Raw genomic sequence first — 16,705 nt, forward strand, 5'->3', positions numbered from 1 at the left:
AAAAAAAAATGACAGCCAAGGATTTTATAACCTGCTAAATTAAGCTATATAAACAAAGGAGAAATAAAGTCTTACCCAGGCAAGCAAACCCTGGAGGAATTTGTCACCACTTGTTTCCTACAAGAAATGCTCAAGGGAGTTCTAAACATGGAAATAAAAGGATAATAATCATCATCATAAAAACACATGTAACTACAAAGCTACAGAGGACATAAAGCAATTACACAATTGAGACTACTGACTAGTTAACAATAGTTAACAACACTATAACAGGAACAACACTTTACATATCAATATTAACCTTGAACATTAATGGCCCACATGCTCCACTTAAAAGATATAGACTGGCAGATTGGATACAAAAAAAAAAAAAAAATAAAACAAGCCCCAACTATCTGCTGCCTACAAGAGACCCACCTAAGGGGTAAAGACATCTACACACTCAAATATAAGGGTCGCAAAAAGATATATCATGAAAATAGAAAACAAAAACCAGCAGGAGTAGCTATTCTTATATCAGATAAAACAGATTTTAAATCAACAACAGTAAAAAAAAAGACAAATAAGGTCATTATATAATGATAAAGCGTTCGATTCAACAAGAAGATTTATCCTAAAGTAGACCTATTGTTCACCCAAGCAATCCTACTACTTGGTACCTACTGAAAGGAAAAAAAAATATGTAACAAAGACATCTGCACTCATATGTTTATTGCAGCACTATTCACATTAGCAAAGTCATGAAATCAACCTAAGTGTTCATCAATGAATTATTGGATAAAAAGTTATGTGTGTGTGTGTGTGTGTGTGTGTTTGTATACACACACACCATGAAATATTATGTGGCCATGAAAAAGAATGAAATCATGTCTTTCCGAGCAACATAGATGGAAGTGGAGGCCATCATCCCGAGTGAAATAACTCAGAAACAGAAAATCAAATACTGCATGTTCTCATTTATAAGTGGGAGCCAAAGAATGGGTACACATGAACATAAAGATGAATAACACAGACACTGAGGATTCAAAAAAAGGGAGGATGTGAGAGATGGGTGAGGACTGAAAAGTAACCTGTTGGGTACAATGTTCACTATTTTAGTGATGGGTTAACTAGAAGCCCAAACCTCATCATTATGTAATATACCCATGTAACAAACCTGCACATGTACCCTTTGAATCTGAAATTAGAATAAAAAACCAAAAGCAAACAAAATACATTATAAGTCATGTATTGGTTTTTTTTGTGCTGCATACAAAATCCACAAACTTAGTGGATTAAAGCTACACATTTATCACAGTTTCTGTGGATAGCTAGTCTAGGCTCAATGTGGCTGGGTCTTCTTCAAGGCTGCACTCAAGCTGTCTGCTGGGACTTGATTCTCATCCGGGAAGCATCTGATTGACTGGGAAGCATCTGATTGACTGGAAAGCATCTGATTCTTAGCTTTCACAGGTTGTTGGCAGAATTTATCTCCTTGTGGTTGTAGGATTAAAAAAAGCTTGTTTCTTCCAAGCCAGCAATGCAATGGAGAGAAACCAAAGTGAGTCTGCTAGTTAGATACAGTTTTATATAATGTAACATAATCATGGGGGTCACATTTCATCACATTAGTCATATTTTAATGATTTGAAGCAAGTTACAGGTCCTGCCCACTAAAGGGTAGAAAATTATAGTAGGGCATGAATACCAGAAGGTGGAATTCATGGGAGCTACTTTAAAAGTCTATCTATCACAGTCTTCTCTCTGGTTTACAGTGATTCCTGTTACTTCCACATGCAAAATGCGTTCACGCTATCCCAAGGTTCCCAGGAGTCTCATTTCATTAAAACATTAATTTAGAGTAAAAATTAAAGTTTTATCATATACATCAAGTTCAGGTGTGAATGAAACTCTCATGTGTACTCTGTTAATTATAGATTATAAGGCACATTGTTCTCTGTGGACCTGCATCACTACAGGGACGAGTTATCTTCCTCCAATATACCTAACATGTATGTGTGGGACAGACAGAATAACAGATATAGACATTTTAGTTCTAAAAGAGGAAAAGGGAAGGTAAGTAAGTATGAGTCACCAGTCAGTAGCAGTTCTGAAATCCCAATGGGTAAATGTCAGAAATTTGTTGATTAGGCTTGAAGGCCTGGGAATGATTCTCTGTGGTTCTAAGCTCTGCCCTCTGGGCTCTTCTTTCCATTCTCTGAGACATTCTTCTTTTTCACGAATGTTAGCATGTGTTTTCCAGCTGAATAGTTTTATCAGCCTGTTTCCTGCCAATAGAATTTTGAGAGTATGACAAGATTCTTTTCATTTTTTACTTTGTCTCTTTCAGTCCAATTTGGTAGTTTGTGCTGAAATAATTTTCTCAAGAACTTTGTGGACCTCAATTGTGTTCATCCCGTTAGACAAAGCCACACACAGAGGATCTTTTCAAGTTAATCTGTTATCTAATTTGGGCTCCTGTTGAGATGGCTGAGGCACTATGATGAGTGAGAGGATCTCTGAGACAGTCCTTTAATCTCTTAAAAGACCAGCCAGTATGACTGAATACTCTAAATTTTTAGCAGAAGTTCTTTCTTCAGATTTTTCTCATAACCATGCTCTCTTAATTTCAGCATTTTTTGCCATCTGGTAAGGCTGAGAATGTTCAGTATTACGTCCTGGCTCCTTTTCGTTCATCAGTTCTTCCCTCAACTTATCTCTCTCTTTTTAACCTTTTACTATAATTAGCAAGAAGAAACAAAGTGGCAACTTCACCACTTTTTTTTAAAAGTATCCTTACCTAAATATCCAAGTTCATCATGTAAAATTTCTGCTTTTCATATCACTTCAGGAGACAATTTTGTTTAGCTGTCTGCCATTACACAAATATGATCCACTTTTCTTCAGTTTTCAGTATCTTACTCTTACTTTCTGAGCCCTCACTGGCAGCATTTTTACTAACAGTCCAGGTCCAGATGTTTTACTAACAGTCTGTTCAATGCCATTTAGGCTTTCTCTATTATGCTGCTCAAAATTTTTTTAGCCTCTGCCCAATGCTCAGTTCTAAGGATACTCCCATATTTTTAGGTATTAGTTATATAAGCACCCCATTGCTGACATCAAAATCTGTATTAGTTTTCTACACTGTGTAATAAATTACCACACATTTAGAGGCTTAAACAACAACGTTTTCTATCTCACAGTTTCCATAGGTCAGGATTCTGAGCATGGCTTAGCTGTGTTCCCTGAAAGGCTGCAACCAAATTGGCAGCCAGGGAGGGTTCCCATCTGGAGATAGAGATCACAGGGACCATCTTAAAGTTTATCTGTCATGGATGGTTTAAATAATTATATGTGAAATCAATAGACAAGTAATTATCAAGCCATTAAGTAAAAATAGACAAAATATAGGTGACTATTTATTTGACCCTGCATGGCAAATGATAATGTAAACATAAGGGAATAAAAAATAGTTAATTTAAAATATGATATTTTACTATGTAAAAATGTAAACATTTCTGATTGCAAAATTGATGGAAAAATTATAAAAAATAGTGAGACCAGTGATTTTAACAGATATAATTAGCAAAATGTTAATATTATAAACATATACGAAGTTCACACAGACTGATAAAGCAGTAAATAATCAATAAAGAAATGGGAAAGAACATGAAGCAAATCACAAAAGAGAAAATATAAATGGCTACCAAAATACACATAAAGATTTCACTGGCCAGGCACGGTGGCTCATGCCTGTAATCCCAGCACTTTGGGAGGCTGAGGCAGGTAGATCACAATGTCGGGAGTTCGAGACCAGCCTAACCAACATGGTGAAACCCCCATCTCTACTAAAAATACAAAAATTAGCAGGGTGTGATGGCGCGTGCCTGTAATCCTAGCTACTCGGGAGGCTAAGGCAGGAGAATTGCTTGAATCCAGGAGGCTGAGGATGCAGTGAGCCGAGATCATGCCACTGCACTCCAGCCTGGGCAACCAAGCGAGACTCTGTCTCAAAAAAAGAAAAGAAAAAAAAAGGTTTAGCTTTGTTTGTGATTTAAAATGCTGCAGAAAGAATACTTTCAACTATCAAATAATAAAGTAAGATGCAAAATGCTCAATACCAGTAAAGATATAGCAGTTGGCTCTCTCTTGCCACTGCTAAGAGTGAAAAATTTAACATTACTGTCAGGAAAGCAATGTTTATCAATCTGTTTCATCAGCCTCAAAGTTGTACATATTGTTTTACCTCATAATTTCTCTTCTAGGAATCCATTATAATGAAATAATCAGCAATGTAGTCAAAGATTTATGCACAATAACATTTATTGAACTACTGCTTATAATAAGGCATTGAAAATAATCTAAACATTCATCAAGAGGGAAAATGTTGAGTAAATTACGATGTGTGTACAGTAGGGAATGTTGTGCAGTCATTTAAATGATATTTAAGATGAATATTTAATGATGTGGAAAATGTTTAGGTAGGTACGAAAAGGCAGGATATAAAATTGCCTATAATGTGGAACTAATATGTCAAATAATTTATTATTAGGAGAAATGCAGAAAGCTGTTAACTTTGGTTTTCTTTGGGGCTTTGACTTGTCCCTGTCACACAATTGTTCTCAATAAAGAGCTAATTGCCTTAATTTAGAACCTTCACAAAGTTTCTCATACTATGCATGCTTCTTCACTTTCCTTGTTTTTTTGAAACAGAAAATTATTGTTGAAGAAGCACATTAGCCTGAAATGACCTTAATCAAAGATGGTTTGGGTTGTTGCAGAAGTCACTTTACAAAATTTGTGGAAATGGAGAAAAAAGTGACTTCAGGATTAGTTTATTATTGGACAAATGACCTTAAAATTTACTGTAGAATGCTGTAGTAAACAGTACACAAGTATAAAGACCATTTTAAAAACAATAGGGTAAGTAAGGTTTTGTGTGTTGTTTTTGTGCTTGCATTGTGAGTGTATTATCTATGATAGAAAGAAGAAAATAAAATATCCTAATTTCATGAATGGGCGCTTTCAGCTTGGAACAAAATATCTAGTGAGCACTGCGTGTATTTTGAAATGTCTTACTTGAAATAACTCGGTAGAAGTGAAATGATATGTTCCAGGATACTCTGTTAGATAAGTATGTGAAGGGTTTACATAAAATTGTTGCAAGGAATGTAAGACAGAAAAAATAGCATTTTCTATCTTCTATGTAATATGTGATTTAAATATGCACACATAATTAAACTAAGACTAAATATTATAGGTATACATTTGACCATTCACTTTATACTACAACTAAGTAAATTTTAGCTTGGCTAAAATAACAATAAAATCATCCAAAATTTGTATTGATCTTCCCATTGTGAAAATAGAGAATTGCCTAATGTTCAGGGTCACTTTGTATTTGACACATACTGTTTTATATTTTGTATTTTTTTTTTCTGCAAAGAGCAGAATGCCAAAAGAGTCAGCAGGAGTTTTTAGTTTATAATTTGAAAGAAAACTTAAAATTGCCAACACCTTTGGACAGGAAAAACATCCTTAATGTTACTCTAAATTAAAATTAACATCTCAAATTCTTTCTACATAGGTGGTTTGGAACTATGTTTAAGAGGCACAGAAATTTCAGGAAGCCTAAAGTGAGGGAGAAAGAAGAGGAGGGGAAAATATGTAGAGTGGGTCTGCTGTGAATGCTGAAGATAAAGTTTTCATTTTTTACAATTGTTTTATGCTATTCTCATATGGAAAACTGGTGTGCCTTTTTTCTTCTTAACATTATAACCTAACACTCAGGACCTTTGTTTCTTATGCTAATGTTCACAAAGAACTGAAGAGAACTTCTTTCTCCAGAAATGGTAGTGTAGACTTATTGAGTACATTCAGTCATTGATCTAGAGAGGGAAGTCAGCCCACTGAATTAACTGGGATCATGATGGTAGCCTCTGTGTGGGGACCTGCTCCTTACTGGGTAATGAGCCCTAGTTACAAAGTTAACACAGCATGATGGTCCTAGCCCAGCTTATCTGAAAACTGGTCATATAAAGATACTGATTTCCTTCTAGGTGTATTTGTATGAAGTGATGTGTACATGGATTTTTGTTATGCTTTGTATTTTGATTGGTGGAGGAAGAAGCCAAAGTTGCATGGCCAAGCCCAACATCAATGGAATGGGTAAATATTCTCCTCCCATGCACAAGGTAGCTGGGCTTACTCTTTTGTGCTTATTCTAGGGAGGATACTTCTCTCACTTAGGTAGTCAATTTTTTTTTTTTTTTTTTTTTGAGATGGAGTCTCACTCTGTCGCCCAGGCTGGAGTGCAGTGGCGCAGTCTTGGCTCACTGCAACCTTCGCCTCTGGGGTTCATGCCATTCTCCTGCCTCAGCCTCCTGAGTAGCTGGGACTACATGTGCCCAGCACCACGCCTGGCTAATTTTTTGTATTTTTAGTAGAGACGGGGTTTCACCGTGTTAGCCAGGATGGTCTTGATCTCCTGACCTTGTGATCCACCCACCTGGGCCTCCCAAAGTCCTGGGATTACAGGCGTGAGCAACCGCGCCCGGCCTAAGTAGTCAAATTTTTTAACAACCAACTACTACAACTTAGAGTCAGACTAGGAATGTGAAGACAAATGAGCAAATAGAGGATTCCATGCTTTCCCCCTAATTCTAGCCCCAAGAGCCTAGGCCTGGCCTTAATCAAAATAAAATAGCTACAGTTGGAAGCAGAAGGGATATTTTTGAGTCTCTGGACTTAAATATCAGGGTTCAAAATACATATGATAAAAGACAACACAGAGAGTGGTATCACATATTTTGATCCAATTCTCATTTTTTGTGTTCTGATTTTTCTCTCTACAATAAATTTAAAAAGATAAATTTTTACCTTGAGCAATTGTATTATACTGAGTACTTCATAAAAACTTTGTCAGCCCTAAACAATTAAAAAAATGACTCTCCTCAGCTTTCATTTTTCCTCCCTCCCGTCAAAGAAACAGGAGTTAGGCATAGCATGCTGTTCTTCCTATTAAACTGCCAACTTTTGGTTAAAAAGCAGATGAAGACTTCCATCAGGCTGCTAATCTTTTTTCTTGAGTTATTTATACCTTGAACAAGTTCCACATAATAAATTATCTATTATGCCTTCACTGTGGGCTTGAATTTTATTATTCTCATTAAGATGTCATTTTTAGAGCTCTTCATTCATTTACATTTTTTAAAAAAAATTGCATAAAAGCCTAGGCTTTGCTAATTAATTATAGAAATATCTTTCAAAATTATATTAAAAATAATGGCACTTATAGCTTATATTTACCAAAATATATGCCCTATGTATAAGGGATAACTAAGCAGATACTTTCAAAGTCTTCAAAGTCAATTGATGTGTCTATGAACTTTTGATGGTCATTGCATACTATATATTAAATATTTTACATATGAATTTAGCTGTTAGGAAGAAAACATCTAGAAGTAGATCTATAATCTATTTTCTTCCTTTACTGAGTGGTGGTCCAGGAAAGAAAGAATGATCATCCGGTCAAATCCTTTTTGAAACATGCTAATTACAGATCTCCTGGCAAACATATGTGGTATTTACTAGATGAAGAATCCTTATTTATGGAATACTTTTAGAATGTTGTACCTGATCTGCTTAGGATAAACTATGATAATTAAACCTAGACTCTATTAATTCATGAAGAGTAGCTTTGTGAAAAATGTGTAAAATATATAACAATGAGGATACAAAACAGAAATGCATCAGGACCAAACAAACTCCCTTTTCTGTAAGTTATGTTTCTACAAGCATCTCCTGGAGACTATTTGTTATATGGGAACTACAGTGTGTCCTTATGTGCATGCATGGAAGAAAGAAGATTTTTTCTTTCCACCTGTACCTTGTGATTACTTATATCCTGTATTAGTCCATTTTCACACTCCTATAAAGTGTGATTTACCCAATCATTCTAGTTCAGGATCAAGGGTGATCAGGCTGCCCTTGAGCCTGAAGTAGAATGATTGGGTAAATAATTATCTGACTTGATTTTCTATTAATCTTTCTTAAATGTATGCATAGCTCTCATTTATTTCAATGTTTAATATTAGAAGTGTTTTAGTCTTTATGTAGAGGTTTGGTAGGCTGGGTGCAGTGACTCACACCTCTAATCCCAGCACTTTGGGAGGCTGAAGTGGGCAGATCACTTGAGGTCAGGAGTTTGAGACCAGCCTGGCCAACATGGTGAAAATCTGTCTCTACTAAATGAGCCAGGCATAGTGGTATATTCTGTGATCCCAGCTACATGGGAGGCTGAGGCAGGAGAATCACTTGAACCCAGGAGGCGGAGTTTGCAGTGAGCCAAGATCACTCCACTGCATTTCAGCCTGGGCGACAGAGTGAGACTCCATCTCAAAAAAAAAAGCAAAAAAAAAAAAAAAAAATAAAACAAATACTACCTGAGACTGGGTAATTTATAAACAAAGGAGGTTTAATTGACTCACAGTTCCACATGGTTGGGGAGGCCTCAGGAAACTTACAGTCATGGCAGAAGTGGAAGCAGGCACCTTCTTCACAAGGCAACAGGAGAGAGGGTGAGTATGTGTGATCAAGGAAGTGTCACACTTTAAAACCATCAGCTCTTGTGAGAACTCTTTCACTATCATGAGAACAGCATGCGGGAAACCACCCCCAGGATGCAATCACCCCCACTTGGTCCCTCCCCTGACAGGTGAGGATTACAACTGAAGATGAGATTTGGGTGGGGACACAGAGCCAAACCATATTATGTCTTTAAAATTGTTAATACAGGTTGACAGTCGGAAAGATCCCTGATTCTTCTAAGTCTGATTGGACATTCCAATTCTTTGTGCTGTTTCAGATGCAGACATACTTTAATGCTGGTAAAGGATAGGGAAAATTGGCTTAAGTGCCACCCTGAATAGTTATACAGATTTTTCATTTTACTCAGAGTCTTTAAAGGTGGGAAGCTATAGTCTACTGCTGAAAATTCTTAACTATTAAGTTATCAGACACTGATTAGGAGTCTAGAGGTTGGCACAAAATAGTTCTTTACTTTTATCCTTGTTTAAATTTTGGTTCATATGAAGGCAGGCGCTGAGACACAAGGTAGAATGTTGGGAAGTGAAAGGGACTCCTGTAGGAAGTGGGGAAGTGATTAAATACAGCGGAAGCAGTCAATAAATGGTGTGCTATTAAGTCAGCTACAATGTGGGTGATTAGGGATAAACTCCATGGGAAAGCTCTGGGAAATGATGCCAATCACATAGAATTATTTCATCTGAGGACTAAAGTAGCTGCAGCATCTGTACACTGAAACTCCAGGGTCCTTGGATAAGCATTACTCTCAGGGGGTACTATTTTCCTGGAACTTCTGTTCTGTTATCCTTGGACAGCATGGTCTTCTGTATAGCCCTTCAGGTACAAAGAAGTGTACACTAGAGGTTAGGAGTCTCTGGAGCATCTAAAACTCCCTCTGAGGGACAAGAGCACCAACAGGATTTGCTCCATCACACAGATCATCTCTTTGACTATATCTTCTTCATCTGGTTGGTCAAAAGGGTGTCTCTGCATTCATTCATTCAACAGATATTTATTTATTTATATTGGAAGTATGGCAGGGATACAGAGAGAAATACACAATAAATAAATATATAATATAATGCAAAATGATGACATGCGTTACTAAAAGTAAATAAAGTAGTGTGGGGGAGGTTAAAAAATGGCCCCCAAAGATTTTACATTTGAATCCCTGGAACCAGCACATGTTACCTTATTTGGAAAGAGGGTTCTTGGCTGTTATGGAAACAATAAGTTAAGGATTTTGAGATGAGATTGTTCTGGATTATCTGAGTAAGTCCTAAATGCCATCACAAGTGTTTTTGTAAGAGAGAGACAGAGGGGGATTTCACAGACAGAACAAGAGAAGGCAACATGAAGACAGAAACAGATATTAGAGTGATAAGGCCAGAGGCTGGAACAGACAAGTAATGGATTTTCCTCCAGAGCCTCTGGAGGGAGCATAGCCCTGCCGACGCCTTGATTTAATTTGATTTGATATGTATTTTATGTATTATTATTATTAATTATTATTATTTATTTTTCCTTTATTTCTTCTTTAAAAAATGTGATATGGCTGGGCACGGTGGCTCATGCCTGTAATCCCAGCACTTTGGGAGGCTAAGGCTGCTGAATCACCTGAGGTTAGGAGTTCGAGACCGGTCTGGCCAACGTGGTGAAACCCTGTCTCTACTAAAATTACAAAAATCAGCCAGGCGTGGTGGCAGGCACTTGTAAGCTCAGCCACTTGGGAGGCTGAGGCAGGAGAATTGCTTGAACCTGGGACGCAGAGGTTGCAGTGAGCCAAGACCACAGCATTGCACTCCAGCCTGGGTGACAAGAGCGAAACTCCATCTCAGAGAAAAAAAAAATGGGTTACATGTGCAGAAGGTGCATGTTTGCTAATAGGTATACGTGTGCCATGGTGGTTTGCTGTACCTATTGACCCGTCCTCTAAGTTCCCTTCCCTCAACCCCACCCCTCAACAAGTCCTGATGTGTGTCATTCCCATCTCTGTGTCCATGTGTTCTCATTGTTCAACTCCCACTTATGAGTGATAACATGCTGTGTTTGTTTTTCTGTTGCTGTGTTAGTTTGCTGAGGATGATGGCTTCCAGCTTCATCCATGTCCCTGCAAAGGACATGATCTCATTCTTTTTTATGGCTGTATAGTACTCCATGGTGTATATGTACTACATTTTCTTTATCCAGTCTATCATTGATGGGCATTTGCTTTGGTTCCATGTCTTTGCTATTGTAAATAGTGCTGCAATAAACATGCATGTGCATGTGTCTTTAGAGTAGAATGATTTATATTCCTTTGGCTATATACCCAGTAATGGAATTGCTGGGTCAAATAGTATTTTTGGTTCTAGATCCTTGAGGAATCGCCATACTGTCTTCCACAATGGTTGAACTCATTTACATTCACACTAACAGTGTAAAAGCATTCCTGTTTCTCCACATCCTCACCAGAATCTATTGTTTCCTGACTTTTTAATAATCACCATTCTGATTGGCGTGAGATGGTATCTCACTGTGGTTTTGATTTGCATTTCTCTGCTGATCAGTGATGTTGAGCTTTTTTTTTTGTATGTTTGTTGGCTGTGTAGATGTCTTCTTTTGAGAAATGTCTGTTCATATCCTTTGCCCACTTTTTGATGGGGTTGTTTGTTTTATCTTGTAAATTTGCTTAAGTTCCTCATAAATTCTGGAAATTTGATCTTTGTCAGATAGGTAGATTGCAAAAATTTTCTCCCATTCTGTAGATTGCCTGTTCATTCTGATGACAGTTTGTTTTGCTGTGCAGAGCTCTTTAGTTTAATTAGATCCCATTTGTCAGTTTTGGCTTTTGTTGCAATTGCTTTTGGCTTTTTTTGTCATTAAGTCTTTGCCTATGTCTATGTCCTGAATGGTATTGCCTGTGTTTTCTTCTAGGGCTTTTATGGTTTTGGGTTTTATATTTAAGTCTTTAATCTATCTTGAGTTAATTTTTGTATAAAGTGTAAGGAAAGGGTCCCGTTTCAGTCTTTTGCATATGGCTAGCCAGTTTTCTCCGCACTATTTGCTGAATAGGAGATCTTTTCCCCATTGCTTGTTTTTGTCAGGTGTGTTGAAGATCAGATGGTTGTAGATGTGTGGTGTTATTTCTGAGGTCTCTGTTCTGCTCCATTAGTCTATATGTCTGTTTTATTTTTGTACCAGTACCATGCTGTTTTGGTGCTGGTCACCCCTCCCCCAGGGAGTTCAGCAGGCTTAAGCAGATTCCAGCTGAGAGGCTGCTGAGAAACTGTCCATTCCAGGGTTGGGACGCTAGGCCCTAGTGGCATGAGTTTGCGAGTGGGATCTTCTGATCCATGGGTTGCACAGTTCCTTGGAAAAAGCATGGTTTCCCTGGCTGGGTAGCATGCTCACTCACCATCTCCCTTGGCTAGGGGGAGGGGGTTCCCCTGCCCTGTGTGGTTCTCAGGTGGGCTACTGCGCCACACTGTTCTTCCTTCTGTCTGTGGGTCATGCCAGCCTCCTAGTGAGTTCTGATGAGAGAACCTGGAAGCCTTGGCTGCCAGTGAAGGATTCACATGCTTATTATGTTTTTTTTCGATGGGAGTCTCTGAGCACCACTATTTCTAGTCGGCTATCTTGGCTCTGCCCTGACACCTGGATTTTAGATCAGTTAAACAGAGTTCAGATTTCTGACTCCAGTCATTTACTCTCTGCTCTGCTTTCTGTATTAGCTCCCAGTAGCTGCTGTAATAAATTCCCATAAACTTAGTGATTTAAAACAACATAAATATGTTCTCTCACCATTCTGGAAGTCAGAAATCTGAGTGCTAAGGGACAATGTGTCTCACAAGTGGACATTTGAGCAAAGATTTGAATGAATGTAAGGGAATCAGTCATCTAAGGGAAGGGGTCTCCAGGTAGAGGGGTAGCAGACACAAAGATCCTTGGGTGGGAGGGAACTTGGTGTGCCTAAAGAACTGCAGGAAGGTCAGAGTGGCAGGAGCTGAGGGAGCTAGGATGAGAGTGGCCAGAGATGAGGCAGGCTAGGGAGGGGGGCCCAGATCATGTTAGGACCTTGCAGGACTTAGAATTTTATCTTCACGAGGTGGAAAACAATAGGGGGATGTTGAGAGGAAGAGTGACTCCAAATGACAACATTTCAAAGCCCTCAGTCCCACCAAAACGCCATCTCACTTAGTCCATCAGTCAGTTGGTTTCACCTAATTTTTCCCCTCAGTGGAATTGGAGGAACTGCTTCACATCCTTTCAGGTCCTTGAAGGAAGAAAGTGTGTGGATATTCCCCCTGGTCCACTCCTAGAATGAGTGATCTGTAAGCAGACACAAGTTTCCTTCAAGTAAAATTACTCTCTTCTTTTAGCTTGACTCTTGTGCATCCAGAGTGGGTATGAGTCCTGCCCCAGATCAATGAGAGAATGAGGTGATAGATGGGCATGTAGGGATTAAACAGACAACCATCCACACCTGTATCCCTGATTTAACTCTTGGCATGAGCTGCAATATGTGACCGTGTGTCTTTTCCTAGGCATGTCTGGTGTCTTAAAATACCTCATAAGGTCAACAGTCATGTCTCTGTGCATGTCACATTCCTCACAGTACCTAATGCATTGCTGCATTAATTTGTTTTCACGCTGCTGATAAAGACATGTGTGAGACTGGGCAATTTACAAAAGAAAGAGGTTTAATGGACTTATAGTTCCACATGACTGGGGAATCCTCACAATCATGGCAGAAGGCAAGGAGGAGCAAGTCAAGTATCACATGGATGGCAGCAGGCAAAGAGATAGCTTGTGTAGGGAAACTCCCATTTTTAAAACCGTTAGATCTTGTGAAACTTATTCACTGTCACAGGAACAGAATGGGAAAGACTTGCTCCCCTGACTCAGTTACCTCCCAGTGAGTTCCCTCCACAACACATGGGAATTCAAGATGAGATTTGAGTAAGGACACAGCCAAATCATATCATTTCACCCCTGGCCCCTCCCAAATCTAACGTCCTCACATTTCAAAATGAATCATATCTTCCCAGTAATCCCTTAGAGTCTTAACTCATTTCAGCATTAACTCAAAAGTCCAAAGTGTAAAGTCTCATCAGAGACAAGGAAAGTCTTTTCTGCCTATGAGCCTGTAAAATCAAAGGCAAGTTAGTTACCTCCTAGATACAATGGGGGTACAGGCATTGGATAGATACAGCTATTCCAAATGGGAGAAATTGGCCAAAACAAAGGGGCTTCAGGCCCCATGCAAGTCTGAAAACCAGCAGGGCAGTCAAACCTTAAAGCTCCAAAATAATTTCCTTTGACTCCATGTCTCACATGCAGGCCACGCTGATGCAAGAGGTGGGTTCTCATGGTCTTGGGCAGCTCCAACTTTGTGGCTTTGCAGGATATAGCCCTACTCCTGTCTTCTTTCATGGGCTGGCCTTTAGTATCTGCCGCTTTTCCAGGCACACAGTGCAAGCTGTCAGGGTTCTACCATTCTGGGGTCTAGAGGATGATGTCCCTCTTCTCACATCTCCACCAGGCACTGCCCCTGTAGGGACTCTATGTGGGGGCTCCAACGCCACATTTCCCTTCAGCACTGCCGTGGCAGAGGTTCTTCATGAGGGCCCCACCTCTGCAGCAAACTTCTGCCTGGGCATCCAGGCGTTTCCATATATCCTCTGAAATATAGGCAGAGATTCCCAAGCCTCAGTTCTTGACTTCTGTGCACCCTCAGGCTCAACACCATGTGGAAACTGTTGAGGCTTGGGGCTTCCACTCTCTGAAACAACAGCCCAAGCTCTACATTAGCCCCTTTCAGCCATAGCTGGAGTGGCTGGGATGCAGGGCACCAAGTCCCTAGGCTGCACACAGCAGAGGGACCCTGGGCCCAGCCCATGAAATCATTTTTTTCTCCTAGGTCTTGGGGCCTGTGAAGGGAGGGGCTGCCACAAACGTCTCTGATATGCCCTAGAGACATAATCACCCATTGTCTTGGTGATTAACATTTGGCTTCTTGTTACCTATGCAAATTTCTGCAGCTGGTCTTAATTTCTCCTCAAAGAGTAGGATTTTCTTTTATATCACATTGTCAGGCTGCAAATTTTCCAAACTTTTATGCTCTGCTTCCCTTATAAAACTGAATGCCTTTAACAGAACCCAAATTGCCTCCTGAATGCTTGCTGCTTAGAAATATCTTCCACCAGATACCCTAAATCATCTCTCTCAAGTTCAAAGTTTCACAGGTCTCTAGGGCAGGGCCAAAATGCTGCCAGTCACTTTGCTAAAACATAACAAGAGTCGCCTTTGCTCCAGTTCTTAACAGGTTCCCCATTTCCATCTGAGACCACCTCAGCCTGGGTTTTATTGTACATAATCATTATCAGCATTTTGGTCAAAGCCATTCAACAAGTCTCTAGAGAGTTCCAAACTTCCCCAAATTTGCATGTCTTCTTCTGAGCCCTCCAAACTATTTCAATCTCTGCCTGTTACCCAGTTCCAAAGTTCCTTCCACATTTTCAGGTATCTTTTCAGCAGCACCCCACTTTACTGGCACCAATTTACTCTATTAGTTCATTTTTACACTGCTAATAAAGACATACCTGAGACTCAGCAATTTAAAAAAGAAAGAGGTTTAATGGACTTACAGTTCCGCGTGGCTGGGGAAGCCTCACAATCGTGGTGGAAGGGAAGGAGGAGCAAGTCATGTCTTAAATGGATGGCAGTAGGCAAAGAGAAGAGAGCTTGTGCAGGGAAACTCCCATTTTTAAAACCATCAGATCTCGTGAGACCCATTCACTATCATGAGAACAGCATGGGAAAGACTTGCCCCCATGATTCAATTAGCTCCCACTGGGTTCCTCCCACAACACATGAGAATTCAAGATGAGATTTGGATGGGGACACAGCCAAACCATATCAACTGCCTTATATAGATTAAGCGTTCAATACAAATTTGTTGAGCAATGTGTGGTTGATCAGAATTTGTTGGGTAGAGAGCAAAAAATGACTGAGCTATGAGGTGGAATGAATCCAACCCATTGCTTCCTGCTTCCTCCTCTTAGATTCCCTTTCACAAATTCAGATCATAGGAATTGGCTGCATACCAGATATCAGTGTCGAAAACTGAACACCCACCTTTCTCTCTTCCACATATATTCTCATGAGAGAGTTCTGTGGGTGCCTTTCAGACGCAGCTGCGGGGGTGGCTTTTTCAGTTTGAGTACCAGAGCTGACTCATTAGCACTGGAAAGTCTTAGAGTTATGCTAGAATTACCTTCTCCTCTCCACCCACCTCTTCCCACCCAATACCTTAATAAAGAAGAACATTTAGATCTAGATTATTTTAAAATATATATTTTTGGTGTTATGAACACTGAAGTCAGAATCTTAATGGCTGGATAATTTTAATTCACTTATCCATTATCTATTTCAACCCAAAAAGGTTTTGAAATAGTATTATATGTATCTGCATATTGTAAAGGAGGAAAATACAAATGCTAGGTTGTTTAGTACAGATTAGAATGTAATAAGTGTACGAATTGAAGAATCACAGTGGGATGGAGAAATCAGGAAATCTTTCTCAGAGCCAATTAATCTATTATGACATTCATATCGGTTTATTAATATCCCTGGGGTTATTTTTCTTTGGTTTTCTACTGAGTTGCTCTAACACTGATGATATAATGGGAAGGTCCACACTTAACTAATATTCAAAGTTTTCTTCATGTTTATCTCCAAAGAGTGAGAGAAGAAAGAGAGAATCCTCTAAAGGGTAAGAGTGTTACATCGTGCTTTGGTAAGAAGCCTAGCTATTTCATAGAGCACAATTTTTTAGGATATTATAACAGAAATAGAGAATGACCTTCGGAAGGAGAATCAGAGTTATTCAGGAAGAAAACAAAATCAGGAAAATGGAAGAAACTTCAAATAAAAGGCAAACTTTTGAAAGACTCATGCTGTGAAAATAAATGATTATGGTCAAACCAGCTCAAAGCTTTGCTTTTCATTTTGGAGATCTGCAGGGACAGACCTTAGAGTTCATTAAATTTATCCCCTTCATTTTACAGATGACAAAGCTGGGGCCCAGAGAGGTGAAGTGATTTTTTTTGTGGTCACACAGCCAGTGTGGTATGGAACTACAACTGCATTTCATTTT

At 39.2% G+C, this 16,705-nt stretch overlaps 1 protein-coding gene and 1 long non-coding RNA gene across 4 annotated transcripts in view; one reads left to right on the forward strand and one right to left on the reverse strand.

Moving 5' to 3' along the window:
- Positions 1–15,367, reverse strand: part of LOC117975863 (uncharacterized) — a 42,889-nt gene extending 27,522 nt beyond the window's left edge. The window contains exon 1 of the long non-coding RNA XR_008620940.1: positions 15,195–15,367. This is a non-coding gene — a long non-coding RNA (uncharacterized LOC117975863). The remainder of the gene's footprint in view (positions 1–15,194) is intronic.
- Positions 1–16,705, forward strand: part of LOC129393842 (uncharacterized) — a 1,009,906-nt gene that overhangs the window by 391,928 nt on the left and 601,273 nt on the right. The gene's annotated exons all lie outside the window — the stretch shown is intronic.

The sequence above is a fragment of the Pan paniscus genome, chromosome 15, assembly GCF_029289425.2.
Source record: "Pan paniscus chromosome 15, NHGRI_mPanPan1-v2.0_pri, whole genome shotgun sequence".
In the NCBI taxonomy this organism is placed as follows: Eukaryota; Metazoa; Chordata; class Mammalia; order Primates; family Hominidae; genus Pan; species Pan paniscus.